At 38.6% G+C, this 13,604-nt stretch overlaps 1 protein-coding gene across 5 annotated transcripts in view; it reads left to right on the plus strand.

The window, feature by feature from the left end:
* The window catches only part of Tbc1d4 (TBC1 domain family member 4), a 194,326-nt gene that overhangs the window by 113,270 nt on the left and 67,452 nt on the right, over window positions 1-13,604 (plus strand). Inside the window, exon 1 of one of the 5 annotated variants that reach the window (XM_048801298.1) lies at window positions 9,138-9,315. The exons of the other annotated variants lie outside the window; for them this stretch is intronic. The gene's annotated coding sequence lies outside the window, so the exon portion shown is untranslated. Of the gene's footprint in view, window positions 1-9,137; window positions 9,316-13,604 lie in introns of those variants that run through there. 5 annotated transcript variants of the gene reach the window in all.

Consider the following 13,604-nt stretch of genomic DNA (forward strand, 5'->3'; position numbering starts at 1 on the left):
TTTTGGGGGGGTAGGTTGTTGCAAGGCAGAGAAAGAGAATGAAAGGGGCAACTCATTCGCATACTGGTGGATTGACAGGTAGGGCTCTGCCACAGAATCATCAGATTAGGCTGAGAAGTTACCTCAGCCTGTGATGGAGTAGCTCCCTGAGTGAGGCCCGCCCTCTACCATCAGGTGAAAGGCCATGAAAAAGAGATTAAAGTGGAGAAGGAGCTTCCTTGTGTGATTAATTGGTTCTCTGCCATCTCTAGAGACCCTGAGTTCACACTGGGGAGTAGCCTAGGCCAGAGACTTAGGGTGCTTCTGAGAGAGACTGAAGCAAGATCAGTTATAGTTTGTGCTTCTCTCAGGGGCCATCTCTTCCTGTCCTTGAACCTGTGTTTGGGCTGGGTTTGAGCACATTTCTTTCCCAGGGTCTCAGGGTCAGAGACCTCCTAGTGTAGGAGTGCTTGTGCCAAATGGAGTACTACCTACGTAAAAGACAAGGAGGAGGAAGGCGTCCCTCAGTCCCCTGTGGACCTTAAAGCCATTGGCAAACACCCCTTGACACTTGCTTTGGACTCTTGAGCCAGTTGAATTAGTCACCATCACCTATGCGTCACTCAAAGTTCCCTCTTTGTCTTGTGATCCTCAAAACACGAGGGATCACGCATTGAGGCGGCTTTGGGCTAGTCAGGTTAGTTCCTCGTACTGAAGCTTTACCCCAAATAATTTTTTCCTTTGTGTCTTTTTCCTCTTTAAAAGGAGAAACCCTGTTCTTTCTGCACTGTATCTACCCCAAATTAAGGAGGCACTATGAGGAGATTGAGCATCCCAGAGCAGACAGGCCAGTAGCTTTCTCAGCTCTGGTACTAAGGGAGAGGCATGTTGCTGAGGGCCATGTGTCTGGACAAGCCTTTCCCCATGTGGGTCATTGCCATGTCGCTGTCTCTATAAAAATGTAAGTTAAACACCACCAGAAAAACAGGTTCTATTGGGAAAAAATGTTTATAAATTCCCATGGTGACTATAGATGTAGTTTACTGGTATTACCACTAGAAGTGCTTTGCTATTTTGGGTGACAAGGAATAGTCACTCCCAAGGCTGTCTTTGAGGGTTGGTAATAGAGTTTCTCTTTCTTCAATTGGGATAGTTTTGAAGCACATAGTCTGATCTTCTCTTTATTAATACACGTTTTTGCAGTGTTCACTTGAGTCCTTTCTTTAGAATCATGCCATGATTGAAATACTTTGACTTACTGATGTAAGCTACATCATCACTTCATACAGGCTGATTATTAGCAATCACTAAACAACTTTTGTCAAACTGCCTTTCCCTTGTTGAAAAGTCATGACTGATGCCTTTTCTCTAATGCATCCCTGATAATTAAAACAAGAATACAAATTGTTTCTGATGTCTCTTCTTTTGAAATAGAATTTTATTGTTTCTGATGTCTCTTCTTTTGAAATAGAATTTTAAACTAGGCACATGGCCACCGAGAGCCAAGACTACATTTTTAAGCGACTCTTATTGCTAGAGGTTCCTCGGTTAATGGTCAGAGGAGCGTAAGTGGATTTATTGTATGACAACTTCCTTAAGAAACCTTCCTGAAGAGATTGTCTATTGTGTGTGTCTGTGGGGGGCGAGGGATACCCCTTTTTCTCTTTATTCATTCTTTCTTCATATTCTGATGCTTAGAATACAATTACCCCTATTTTGGACCATAGGGTCAAGGCCTTCAAGGTAGAAAAACAAGAAAGAAGGAACCTGAGTTTTTGATAACCTGAGGATATGATGAAGTGCCAAAACAGCCCCTCAGCCCTAATGGTACTTTTAAGATAGAGGGAAATAACTTGTTATGTGTTATCAGTTGCTGTTCTGGATTTCAGTCAGGTAAATTATTGAATCCATTCCCAATGATTGGGGTCCACATATTATATGTCATGTTGACTGATTCCTTGACTACTGTTTATGAAGTTGGTAGTTTTAGATACCGTCTGCTATGTTAGCATATATTCTTATAGATTGTATACTAGGTAGGACTCTTAAAGACGGGTGAAAACCACACCACCCATGTGAAAGGATCCTGGGGTGGTGTCCAGAATTGTAGGAGGCGAAAAGTTCATCTTTCAGCCTGCAGCCAGGGACATGACCCCACCAGGACTCCTTTCCGTTTCTTGGATTTACTTCTTTTTGCCTCTTGGTTTCACTTATGCAGACTGGCTTTCTCTAGGGAAGGTATGTGGCCATCTGTGGTACTAGGCTAACTCAGATGGGTAAATGGCTGCCCCTCAGCTTCTGATGGAAAGATATTAGGGAACAACTCAAGACTGACCTGGCTTGGTCACATTCCCATCCTGGTACATGTCATAGAGCAGCTTGTATTTTGTGCTCTTTATTGTGGTCACTTTGTGAGGGTTGGGGAGATTGGAGCAGGGGAGGGTGCATGAATTGGCAGGGTTCACTGAAACCATTTGTTCCAAGTAATGGAGGATACTGTTTAGATAAATCAGTGTCTATTACAGCAAAATCATTCATAAAATGATTTTCAGTTAGAATCATCTTATTCTTTCTTGGAAGCAATTCATGTGTAAAAAGTTAGGGCTGTTAATTTTCTTTGAATTTGGCTTCTGACTTTGAAGTTGTGACATTTGGAAAAATTGAAGCTAAGATAGATAAATTCCTTATTTGGGAACATTAAAAACAAATTTTGGCCATTTTATCACACCATACAGTTTAACATTAGCAACCACTGAAGAGATGTTCCTAATTTCTTTTATCTTTGTTCCTGTTGATTATATTGGTAATATTGGAGAATTGCTGTAATCATGAATCCTTTTATTATAGATGTTAATATAGAAATATTTTGGATATTAGAGTATTACATCCTGAAAAAAAATTTTAATGTCACAAAATCAGTTTAAACTTCCAAAGAAAGAGCTGATTTAAGGAATTAAAAATCAACATGCCTGACATACATGAAATTTAAAAAATTTTTTAGTTGTTGATAGACCTTTATTTTTTATTTATTTAGGCAAGTGCGCTACCACTGAGCCACAGCCCCTGACCTTGACATACGTGAAATTTGAAAAGTAAAAAAACGTCTTTTGGCAAACTGAGTTACTAAGGTTTACTTAAAATCTTAACAAATCATGAACATCAATTCACTGAAAGGTAATGGTGTCATGGGGCTGAGCTTTGCTGAGGGGAGAAGATATAGTATGCTCTTTCAGGTTGCTTTCAAGTGAAATGGTAACATTTCAGAGACCTCAAAGCCAGAGGTTTATTGCTTGTGGCAGTGCATATTATATTTGTTAATCTGGTTTCAAGTCAGATGTCCATGAGGCACTTTGGAATATGTTCCTTTTTCAAGACTCTGGAAAATCTCAAGTTTTTCATTTTCCACAATTAAAGATAACAGGAAGATCACGATGTTTGAGGTAACTTGGAATACATTTTGCCACATCACACAAGAGAAGGGGAGGGGAGGAGGGCTTTGATACTTTTTAACAGCCCATGTCAGCTCCAAAGATGTCCTTTGTGATCAGACACTTTCCTAGGTGATGTTCAGTATACTCCCAAACAGGAGGAAGGAATGAGGGCCAAAAAGACAATCTTGCTGCAAGACATCATAGTACGAATTTTTCATTGTCTGGAGCAGCTGTATCAGGCGCACTGTATTATGACTCTTGTTTCCAGGAGTTTAATTCTACTGTGAGGGTTGGTGACAGTGCATTATAGCGCTTCCAAAATGAACAGTGGAGAACAGTGCTCTTCCTTTATCTGTGAAAGGTACCAGTCCTGGTCAGAGATTAAGGGTCTGGTTGCTTCTGTTGCCCTTCCTTGAAGCCCACTTTTGTAGAGAGGCATTTCATCGTGTTTTCATTTTTATCCTTGGGTAGGATGCCATTAGGGTTTTTCTTCTTCAAAGAAGGGAGACATTCGTACCTTTAGTGATTCATGGTAATGTTTACAAGTAACTGAAGTCTTGGAATACGTGTCCAAGAAATGTCGTATTACTTTTCATTTGCAACGTGAAAAATCTGTTGTGGTGGTATAAATATCTGAAGTAGTATGGAAGGGCCAGGACAAAAATAGGTTTCTGAGAAATGTGTGGCATTTGTGTTTCCTGATAATATTACAGCTTTATCTACTGATCTCAGCGAGAACTTGTGGTGTCCAGATCCCTCTGGGCTTAGCCTTCGCTCCCTCGCCTCTTTCCCAAGGCCCATTCCATTGCACAACCAAGCCTCCCTCACAGGCTTCTTTCCTTGTGAGTTCAGACATCTCATGAGTGAAACAACTTACTAACCACCCAGTTTTCCATTTTGTTTAGATGGCTTTATACTTTCATATGCCCTGATAAAGGACCAAGACATCGTTTTCCTTTATTTATTATGTCCTATTTGAAAACACTTAACAGATCAAATGTCACATCCTGATTGATATAATTTTTTTGGCCTAACTTTATTAACTTCCTAATTTTATCTCCACACTTGTTTAATTAGCTAAAATTCCAGTTAATTTCATTCCCTGTAGCTAATTTTATAAACCTAAAATGTGAACAATGATAACAATGTTTTATAAAGTGGCATTTTTTTCTGTATTACATGATACTGTTTTGAGTTTTATTTTTCTCTGTACTAGTTCATGTAGGAAAGTGCCCTCTAGTGTTCGTTCGAGAAAATACAACTGGTATTGAACTAACACCTGGTCCCCAGTATTCCCCCAGAGGTGACAGTGGGGTTAACATATTGAATCTTCCCAAGTTAATCAGTCATTGTTGTTATGGGTAGAATCCTGTCTGCCTTCAGAATTCATGTGTTGAAGTCCTAATTCCCCCCAAGGCAGAGGCAGATTCTGGCAGAGGACTGGCAGTCTGAAGATAGTTATCATTTTAACATAGATATTTAGCCCACCTCGTAGTCCCAAAGTAAAACTGTATATTACTAATATCTGAAGAATTGAACTGTATACTTTTAAAAAAGAGTGATGAGCTGGGATGTAGCTCAGTGATAGAGTACTTGCCTAGATTTTTGTCTGGGTTTGATTCCTAGCATCACACACAAAATAAAGCACATAATAGGACTGATTTGATGAGTAAGAAGCATCCTGTTAAATAAATAGGTGTTAGTTTGATCTCACAATGTGAGTGCTTTGTGGTTGTGTAGAGGGATATGCTATGTTTCAAAAACATGGTTCTCAAAGTTTCAGTATAGACAAATAAATAACATTTCATAGATGCTCCTAGTCTGTGTTACAGTTGGAAATTGAAAGATTAACTTTTTTGATTACATTTATAATCAGTATTATCTTATCGCTTTGATGACTTTGTTTCTCATTTCACCTTTAAAAAGCACATCCATATCCAGGAAAAGAAATACAGAATTATTTTTCACAAGTGATAAACAACTTTATCATCAACTGTACTGTTTGTAAAATAGTGGTTTTTGCCTAATTACATGCAAACTTTTTCCAAAATGTATTCCTTATAGAAATACCATTTATATAGAATAGCTCCCAGTCTCTTCTTGGGCATGGAAAGCAGTTTATCTGCATGCTTTCATTTCATGGTACAGATTTTCTCTTCATCTTGCCTGGTTCCTGAGCTTATCAAAGATGCTTGAGATAGATCTGTAGTTAAACCTTAGGTCAAAATGCAAATGGCCCCAGGTGAGCTCAGAAGGGGTAGTTTGAGGATTCCAAAGACAACTTCACCTCACAATTTAGCCTACAGTCAGCCTTGAATTAAATTTAATGAGCCAGGACTGGGATTGTGGCTCAGCGGTAGAGCGCTCGCCTAGCACAGGCGGGACCCGTGTTCGATCCTCAGCACCACATAAAAAATAAAGGTATTGTGTTGTGTCCATCTACACCTAAAAAAAAAGAAAAAAAAATTAATGTGCCATGTCCAATATTCTGTTAGATCTTTCTCCCCATCTTCATCTCAGCTCATGAGCATGCTTTCTGTTTTACAGAGGAAATTAAAAGTCAGAGGAGAAAGTCTAATATTGGCCCATATCTATCTCTTTATGTTCTGCCTTTTTTCTTTCCAATAAATTGTCCCCACCCTTCGCTCGGTTCAGTCTGTTCTCTTGCCCACTGAAGAACATTGCACTGGCAATCCTGCCCTCTTTGTCTGGATCTTCCAGTTCACTCTGGGGTCTTCTCTGTTGGAAACTGTCATTTCTTCCATCTCTGAGAGAAAACCCTTTTTGACTCACTTATTCATCCAGCTCCTTCCGTAGTAGCTTCTCTGTTCTTACTGTTTGGGGATTTCATTTTTGAAATTATCTTTTGAATCCACTTCCAATAAGGTTCTTGCCCTCAGCCCTTCCACCCCCACCACAACTTTTTCTTGCAAAGTCATGCATATTCTCACATCGGTGACTCCCTTCCTCTTGGATACCTTTCTTACCTGGCTTCAGGATGCCATACTTAGCAGGTTGTACCCTGGCTCTTGCTGTTTTTTTTCCTTTGTTCACATTACTTCATCATCTAAACTATAAAGCATCGTGTGCCTCTGAGCTTGGTCCCTGGAAAAACTGCTTTCTCTGCCCAGCTCTGTCTCGGTCCTTATCCCTTCTTTGTCATCTATACTTATTCTTGATAAAATCCTTTGATCTCATGGCCTAAAATGCCCTCTCTATCCAAGAGTTTTCTATTGCAGCTTGGGTCTCTCCCCTGAGCTCCAGACACATATTGAACTACCTCCTGACATCTCTCTCTGGATGTCCATAAGCTTCTCAAAATTAACATGTCAAAAACTCAGCTCCTGTTCGCTTATGCCATACCCTTCCCCTGACCTATTTCATTGCAGTTCCATTTTTCTGATGCCTCTAGCCAAAAACAGTGAAGTCGTCCTGGCCTCCTCCCCTCTCCTACACCCCATATCAGACCCACCGGTAAATCATGTTGTCTGTACCTTTAAAATTCTGTCACCTCCCTGGCAGTAGCTCCTGTGTGAGCTACCAGTGGTTCACCCTCATCCAGGGCACTTGTCCATTTTCGTCACAGGGATCCTTTGAAAACAGCTTAAATCATGTCATTTCTCCACTCAGCACCCTCCCAGTGGCTTTCTGTCTCACTCAGAGTAAAAGCCAAAGTCTGTTCAAGACTCTATGGGATTTCCAGGTCTCCTGTCTCCCGCGGTTGCCTCATTTGTCGTCTGCTCCCTCCCTTGCACCCAGGCCCACTGGCTTTGTGCAGGTTCCTGAGCATGTTTCAGGGCCTTGATGTTCTGTCTGCCTGGAATGTTCCTCCCCCGGATATTTGTAGGGCTCCTGTCCTTGCTGACCTTAGATTTTTTCCTCAGGTATCATCTTATAGAGAATCCTTTCTCTAAATTGCAATGATTCCTCTGCAAATATTCTGTCCTTCTCAGTTTTTCCATTCCTTGTGTTATTTTTCACTGTCTAAAATATTTGATATTTTACTTATCATTGATTATTTTTTCTCCCTTTCCCCACTTGAATTTCATGAGGCAGAGATGTTTACTTAGCAAAAGCTTCTTATTTCTTTCACACTTTCCCAGTGCACATCAGAATTATGTTTTAGACTTAATTAATCATCGAATGCTTTCATTGTTCCAGCATTTTTAGGCATTTTTGCACATTTAGTTCTATTTTCCAAGCTTACCTCTGAGATAAGCATTGAAATTTCCATGTTGGAGATGATAAACCTGACACTGAGAGGAGAGTGGTGTCTTTTTTATAGACACTAATAGGTCTGGAGTGGAGCCTTAAACAGAGGACCTCTAACTCCATGTTATGTTGGCCTCTGATTTTGCTAACTCGGGGCATCAAGGCAGCAGCAGTTAGAGAAGAGCTGAACTGTTAGTATGTTTGGAGCAAAGTGCCTGAGGTATCTAAGAACTCAAGCCTGGGCTGAGAGGAACTGTGTTGGCGCCTAGCCCAGGGATCAAAGACAAAGCTACTTGTAGGACTCTGGTTTAAATCACAGAGATACTGTACTCTGCCTTCTTTGGCCCCAAATAGCTTAGTCTTTCCCAATCTCATTATTTTCCTCTTCATTGGTTTAGCTTTTGATGTAGACAGTTTGTTTCCACATCTGTAAAACAAGATAGGAGGGGACCAGTGATTTTTTTAAGGGCACCTTTGGTTGTATAATTCTGAGATTTTAAAGTCACTGTGTTACTCTTGTTTGTTTTGATTCTCAGTCAAAATGAAATGTCATTTTACTGCGGAAACTTTAAAATAATAATTTAGATTCTTAACTCATTAAATACAAAGGATCTCTGAAGTACTTTAGGATGAAAGTTAAAATGAAATGGTCAGACAGTATCACTTTAAAAATGACAACATGAAATATGCTTCTGAGGCACCTGAGGCTGGGAAAATGTTTCCTTAATACAAATGAACTGTTTCATGACCTGGGTAAGCCTCCCATCATTCTCCATTATTGGAAAATGAGATTTTGAAAAGCCTAATAGAAATGATAACATCAAATGACCAAATTAGTCATTTCTTAAAAAAATGCTAAATTTTACTTCATGCCATTGTACTTTTGGCTTCTTCCTTGGTTGCCTGGAGACTCTATAAACTATTCTTCATCGTTTCTTAAGTAAAGCAGAATCATAAAGGAAATCTATACTTCCCCTAAAGACATGCATTGCTTCCAAAACAAATATATTTCTTTTCCATACTAACTCTGAAGGAGAATAATTTAATTATCCATGTTAGGAATTTATTTCAGCTTGTTTGTTTCCTTTTATTTTTTCCCCCTTAACTAAGTCTTATAATTATTATAAAAAGGTTAATAATGAACCAAGCAGTTAAGAAGCTCATAGCAATTGTAGAAGATGGACCAATTGCTATTTTTTGTTTAAACATATTTTAGGAATGGTATTCTCACATTCATATTTGTATTCACTTAAAAATATTTACTGAAGTTCATTTGAACTCTGTAGGGAAAAAAACCCCAGAACATTATATCATAGATTAATATTCTCATATCTCCACAATTAGTAATTGTTGGACACTTGTGATTATTTAAACAGTATAAGAAAGGCAGTGGTCATCAAAATTAGAGTGGTTCTTTTTAAAGGAAGCTAAAACTTTTGCTCTTTGGTCCTGAACAATCTGTGTATTTCCTGATTGTAGACTCAGGAAATACTTAACTTTTGAAGCAATAACGGTTTCTCTCTTGGCTGCATAGTGATAATGTGGACTTAATTACAGTGAAACTACCATTGGCTTATATAAAAAGAGAATTTCTTAAGTGCGTCAAAGTTCTAAAAATGAGGACGACATCAGTTTGACCTGTGCAGTGTTGTTTATGAAAGACACCAATGTTCAAGTGGCTTCCTGATCAGAGGTATATATCTATATATTTTTTTCAGTGCTTTTTATGCTATCCAGATTTTTTTCCCATGTTTGTGTAAATCTTTAAAACATCAGTGTGAGGTAGTTGTAGAATTTGTTTCCTTTTGAAATTGGGTGAAATGTAGTTTTAAAAATACCAGTGGATCTCTGGGAGCGTGATAAGTAATTATGATAATATTAACAAGAAACAACAGCCTTGCATCAAGGAATCTGACAACAAATTTTTGGTCTAGTCTGAGCAATTGCTTTAATGTCTGATTCTTGGTACTTGAATCTCAGCTGTTTTATTGAAGTCACTAAAGGTGTAAGGACAAAATACTTGCTAAAGGTGGCACTGTGCTTTTTTAAAATGCCATGAGACATTTGCAAAAAGCTCTGTTTGTTTTATTGTTTGTTAATTGGTTAGTGTGTGTTAATGAAAACAATACCCAGCATTTCTGATTTAATAATTAACATTAATTTCCCTTTTCTTGAAGGTTGTTATCTTACTCTAAAAGTAAATACAGAATTGAATCTAGGTGAAATCTTTTTGACCATCTATATCGTTCCTCCTTCATGTTGCTCTAGGAAAAAACTCTAGTCTGCAGAGGTGAAACACTGCCTCTCAAAAGTACTGAGCAAAAGTTTGGTACAGCTGGAGATGTGCCTAGTTTTGTGGAGTCTTTTTTGTTGTTTACATGGTGCCACAGAGTGAAAATGTTGCCTTAGATTGGCTGTACATTTGCATCCGGCTCTGTGGGATTTAGGCAGAGTCTGTGCAATGAATTATTTGTAATTAGAATATGAATAACTAGAACACATAGTTGGAGTAGGTAGGTGAGGGGCTCTGTAGCATTTGGAGACATTTTGGAAACACCATCACTTCCTATTTTGGGTGAACCGTGAGCACAGTGAGGAGACATGGCTTTCCATTTTTAAGAGTGCCAGATCTCTTAAATCATCAATAGATGATTCAAGACAATTTACGAATCCTGTTTCAATCCTGGAGAACTTACATCAGCATTCTGGGTAATTGTCTACTGCTTTGCATATGCCTCTGTTTGCTGATCACATTTATTCAAGTTCTTCTGAGCAAAGACCATTTTCTTAGTGGTTGCATGCATGGAAGAAACAAAATCATCTCAGCTCAGTCTTTCTCACTTAAACGCTTACAGTGTAGTGATACAGGAAAAAGAGATGTTGGAAAGATACAAACATACACAAAGGAATCAAGTTCATTCAACAATATTTATAATTGTACAGATGAACATGGTGGTAAATACTGCTGGAAGAGAATTCTGATATTTAAAACTATATATATGCAGGTATTGATAGAGATTTTATTTCTCTTGCATTATTTCTCATGGATTCTTTAAGTAAATGCCTCATGTTTTTGAGTTCTCTGATAATCAATTTTTTCTTCTATTATGGATATTTTACATTATCAGTGTTTTCCTTATAGTGTGGGATGAGTGTATAGACAGGGCTGTATAATGCTAAATTTTATACTGTATCTTTCACTTAAAGATTAGCAGGAATAGAGCTGAATGTTGTTAGATCATTTTCTCAATTAGAGTCTCTGCATAGCCAGTCATTGAAAGTTGAGTTTAGTCACAGTCCGGGAGAAGGTAGTAAAGGTAATTAGAATCTGTTTTATGGTATAAACACCTCAAATTATTGGAAGATTAAATTACCTGCTCAATTCAGAATTTAAGATGATAAGCTTTGCTTATATAAAGTGGGTCATTTTCTGAACTGCATTTAGGTGTTGAGTCTTGTGGCCACAGGGAGGAGTCCTGGATAACTACAGAACTTCCATAACTAATCAGGTTTTCACTTGAGAGATATCAATATAACAGTAGTGGAAAAAGGGCAACCAAATAATTCAGAGGATTTGACACAACTAAAGAGGAACTGGCCTCTTGTGCATTCTCACTTGTAGACTATGACTCTTCAGGCAGCACCCAAATAATACCAACAGTTGTAATCAGATAAAAACATCTATAGATTTTTTTTTAAAAAGGCCTACAGATAATAATACTGATTCTTTAGGAGGTTTAGGAGCACATTGGTTTTATGAACCTGAGTAATGAGGGCAAATACATCATTCTGTTAGGGCTTTGCTGAGTTCCCTGGAATCATCTGCCTTTTTGCAGGGTCGAATATCTCCTCACTTACTGTCCCATGCTTTGGTCTCCATCAGGTAGTTAGAGTACATGACAAGAAGAAAATGGCACAGGGCTAAGATTGCTAGTTAGGTGTTAGCACAGACACCTGGCTGTGTCCCCGAGACATGTTGAATCGTTCAGAGTGAGTCATCGAACCTTCTGTACGAGGACTTTATCCTTTCATAGGAAATAGACGGGCCAGCTGAAATTCTTGCAATTTTTCAACTTTGAATGCTCTAGCAGTGTATTCCAAGTAATTATGTGAAATAAAATAAATTTCTAGTTTTAAAATTGGTTCTAGAAGATATAAAGACATATCATAGATGTCCGAATATGAAGCAACCCTGAACATAAGTGGTCTTTGCCTTTTTCCAAAGATAACAATTACTAAAAAGTTTTTTTTTGGGTACCAATCACTTACTGAGACCCTATTATGTACCAGGAATTATTCTAGGCTCTGGGGAAACAATGGGGACACAATGGAAGAAGAAAGGAAGAAAAATTATGACCCTCTTAGAAGCCATACCAAATGGTAAAGATGTTATGCACTGTGGAGAGCAATGGAGCAGGGGAAAATCCAGAGATGCTGGCTTTCTGTGTGTGTGTGTGTGTGTGAGCAAGTGTGCACACGTGCATTGAGTGGGAGACACATGGGGGCGCCGTCTAACAAGTTGAGCTAGAGTCAGGTGGATATTTGGGGTAGGAGCCTAGTGTTCAGAGAATTTTAGGTAGGCAGCTGCTTAGCATGTTGAAGAACTAGCAAGGAGGCCAGTGTGGGTGGAGCAGAGTAGGTGGGAAGAAAATATAGTAGGAGATAAGATCAGGAAGAGTGAAAAATTGCAAAGTAACCTTCTAAAGTCTTATGAAAGATGTGTAACTACTGACTGTGCAGATTTAATCTGTATGTCATACGTGGTTGGTAAGGACCACGTAGGGTGATGCAAGGATTGTGGCTTTTACTGTTTAGAAATGGGGAGCTATTGGAGGGTTTTGCAGGTGAGGAATGTAGGAGGGATAAAATTTCTCTTTTATTCTGTTAGATTCCCCAGCAGAGACTGACATGAGACAGAGTAACATGTGATAAACATACAAATTTTATTTAGTAAATTTTACATGTGACCCCTTACAAGAAAATACAAAGATCTAAAGAAGCAGTCAGGGTAACTGTTTTCATAGTAGGTTAGACAGAGAGTAGTAAATTATGAAAATCAGCCAGGACAAAGGGTTTGGGACATGGTGGTTAATTGTGGAAAAGGGACTAAGAGATGGGCTACTTTAATGTGGCTTGTTTGGCAGGTTACTCTTGACCTGAACTCTTCCTTCCTTGTAGTTCTGGGGGGACATCTTTCATGTGGGAGTTGTCTTCTGCTTTCAGGAGGAAAAGGAGGGTCAGAGTGCCCTTATTGCATCTGCTATAACTCACCTGCTGTTATTTCAAAATAATCGACATGCCAATGTGACATATTTTGGGGTGGCATGCTTTGGTTTTCTAAAGAAACATGCAAGAAGTTTAAGAAGGATCATTTTGGCTTTTGAAAGGAGATTGAGGGATGTCTAGGAAACCTAGTTAAAGTGTACTGCAGTAGACCAGGTCAGAGGTGATGAGTGGTGTCACTCTGTATGCATGTATCACATTTGCTCTCTGTGTTCACTTATTGATGGGTATTTGGGTCGTTTTCAGTGTTTTGGTATTGTGATCAAAGTTGGTATGAATTTTTGCACACTAGCCCTTGTGTGGGTATATTTTCTAATCTTAGAAAAATCTCTAGGAGTAGAAGGGCCGCTCGTTGTGATGTAGATATATGTTTAATACCAAAGAAACTGCCAAACGGCTTTTTAAAGAGTGTGTCATTTTACATACATTCTGCATACAGTGTATGAGAGTTCCACTTGCTTCACATCCTTGCTGGCACTTACTTTTTTGATGTTAGGTTTTCTAATAGCAGTAGTGGTATCTGGTTGTGGTTTTAGTTTGCATCTTCCCTAATGACTAACACTGTGTGTTGGGTTTTAATCTCTTTATCCAGAATGTTTGTTTTATCCTCATTGTTGGAACTTTGGTTCCTTTCTGTTAAAACTCATTAAAACTTTTAGAAGTTATCAAAAGATATATTATGCTTTATTAAAAGTTTAT

The sequence above is a fragment of the Marmota marmota genome, unplaced genomic scaffold (genome assembly GCF_001458135.2).
Source record: "Marmota marmota marmota unplaced genomic scaffold, marMar, whole genome shotgun sequence".
Lineage (NCBI taxonomy): Eukaryota > Metazoa > Chordata > Mammalia > Rodentia > Sciuridae > Marmota > Marmota marmota.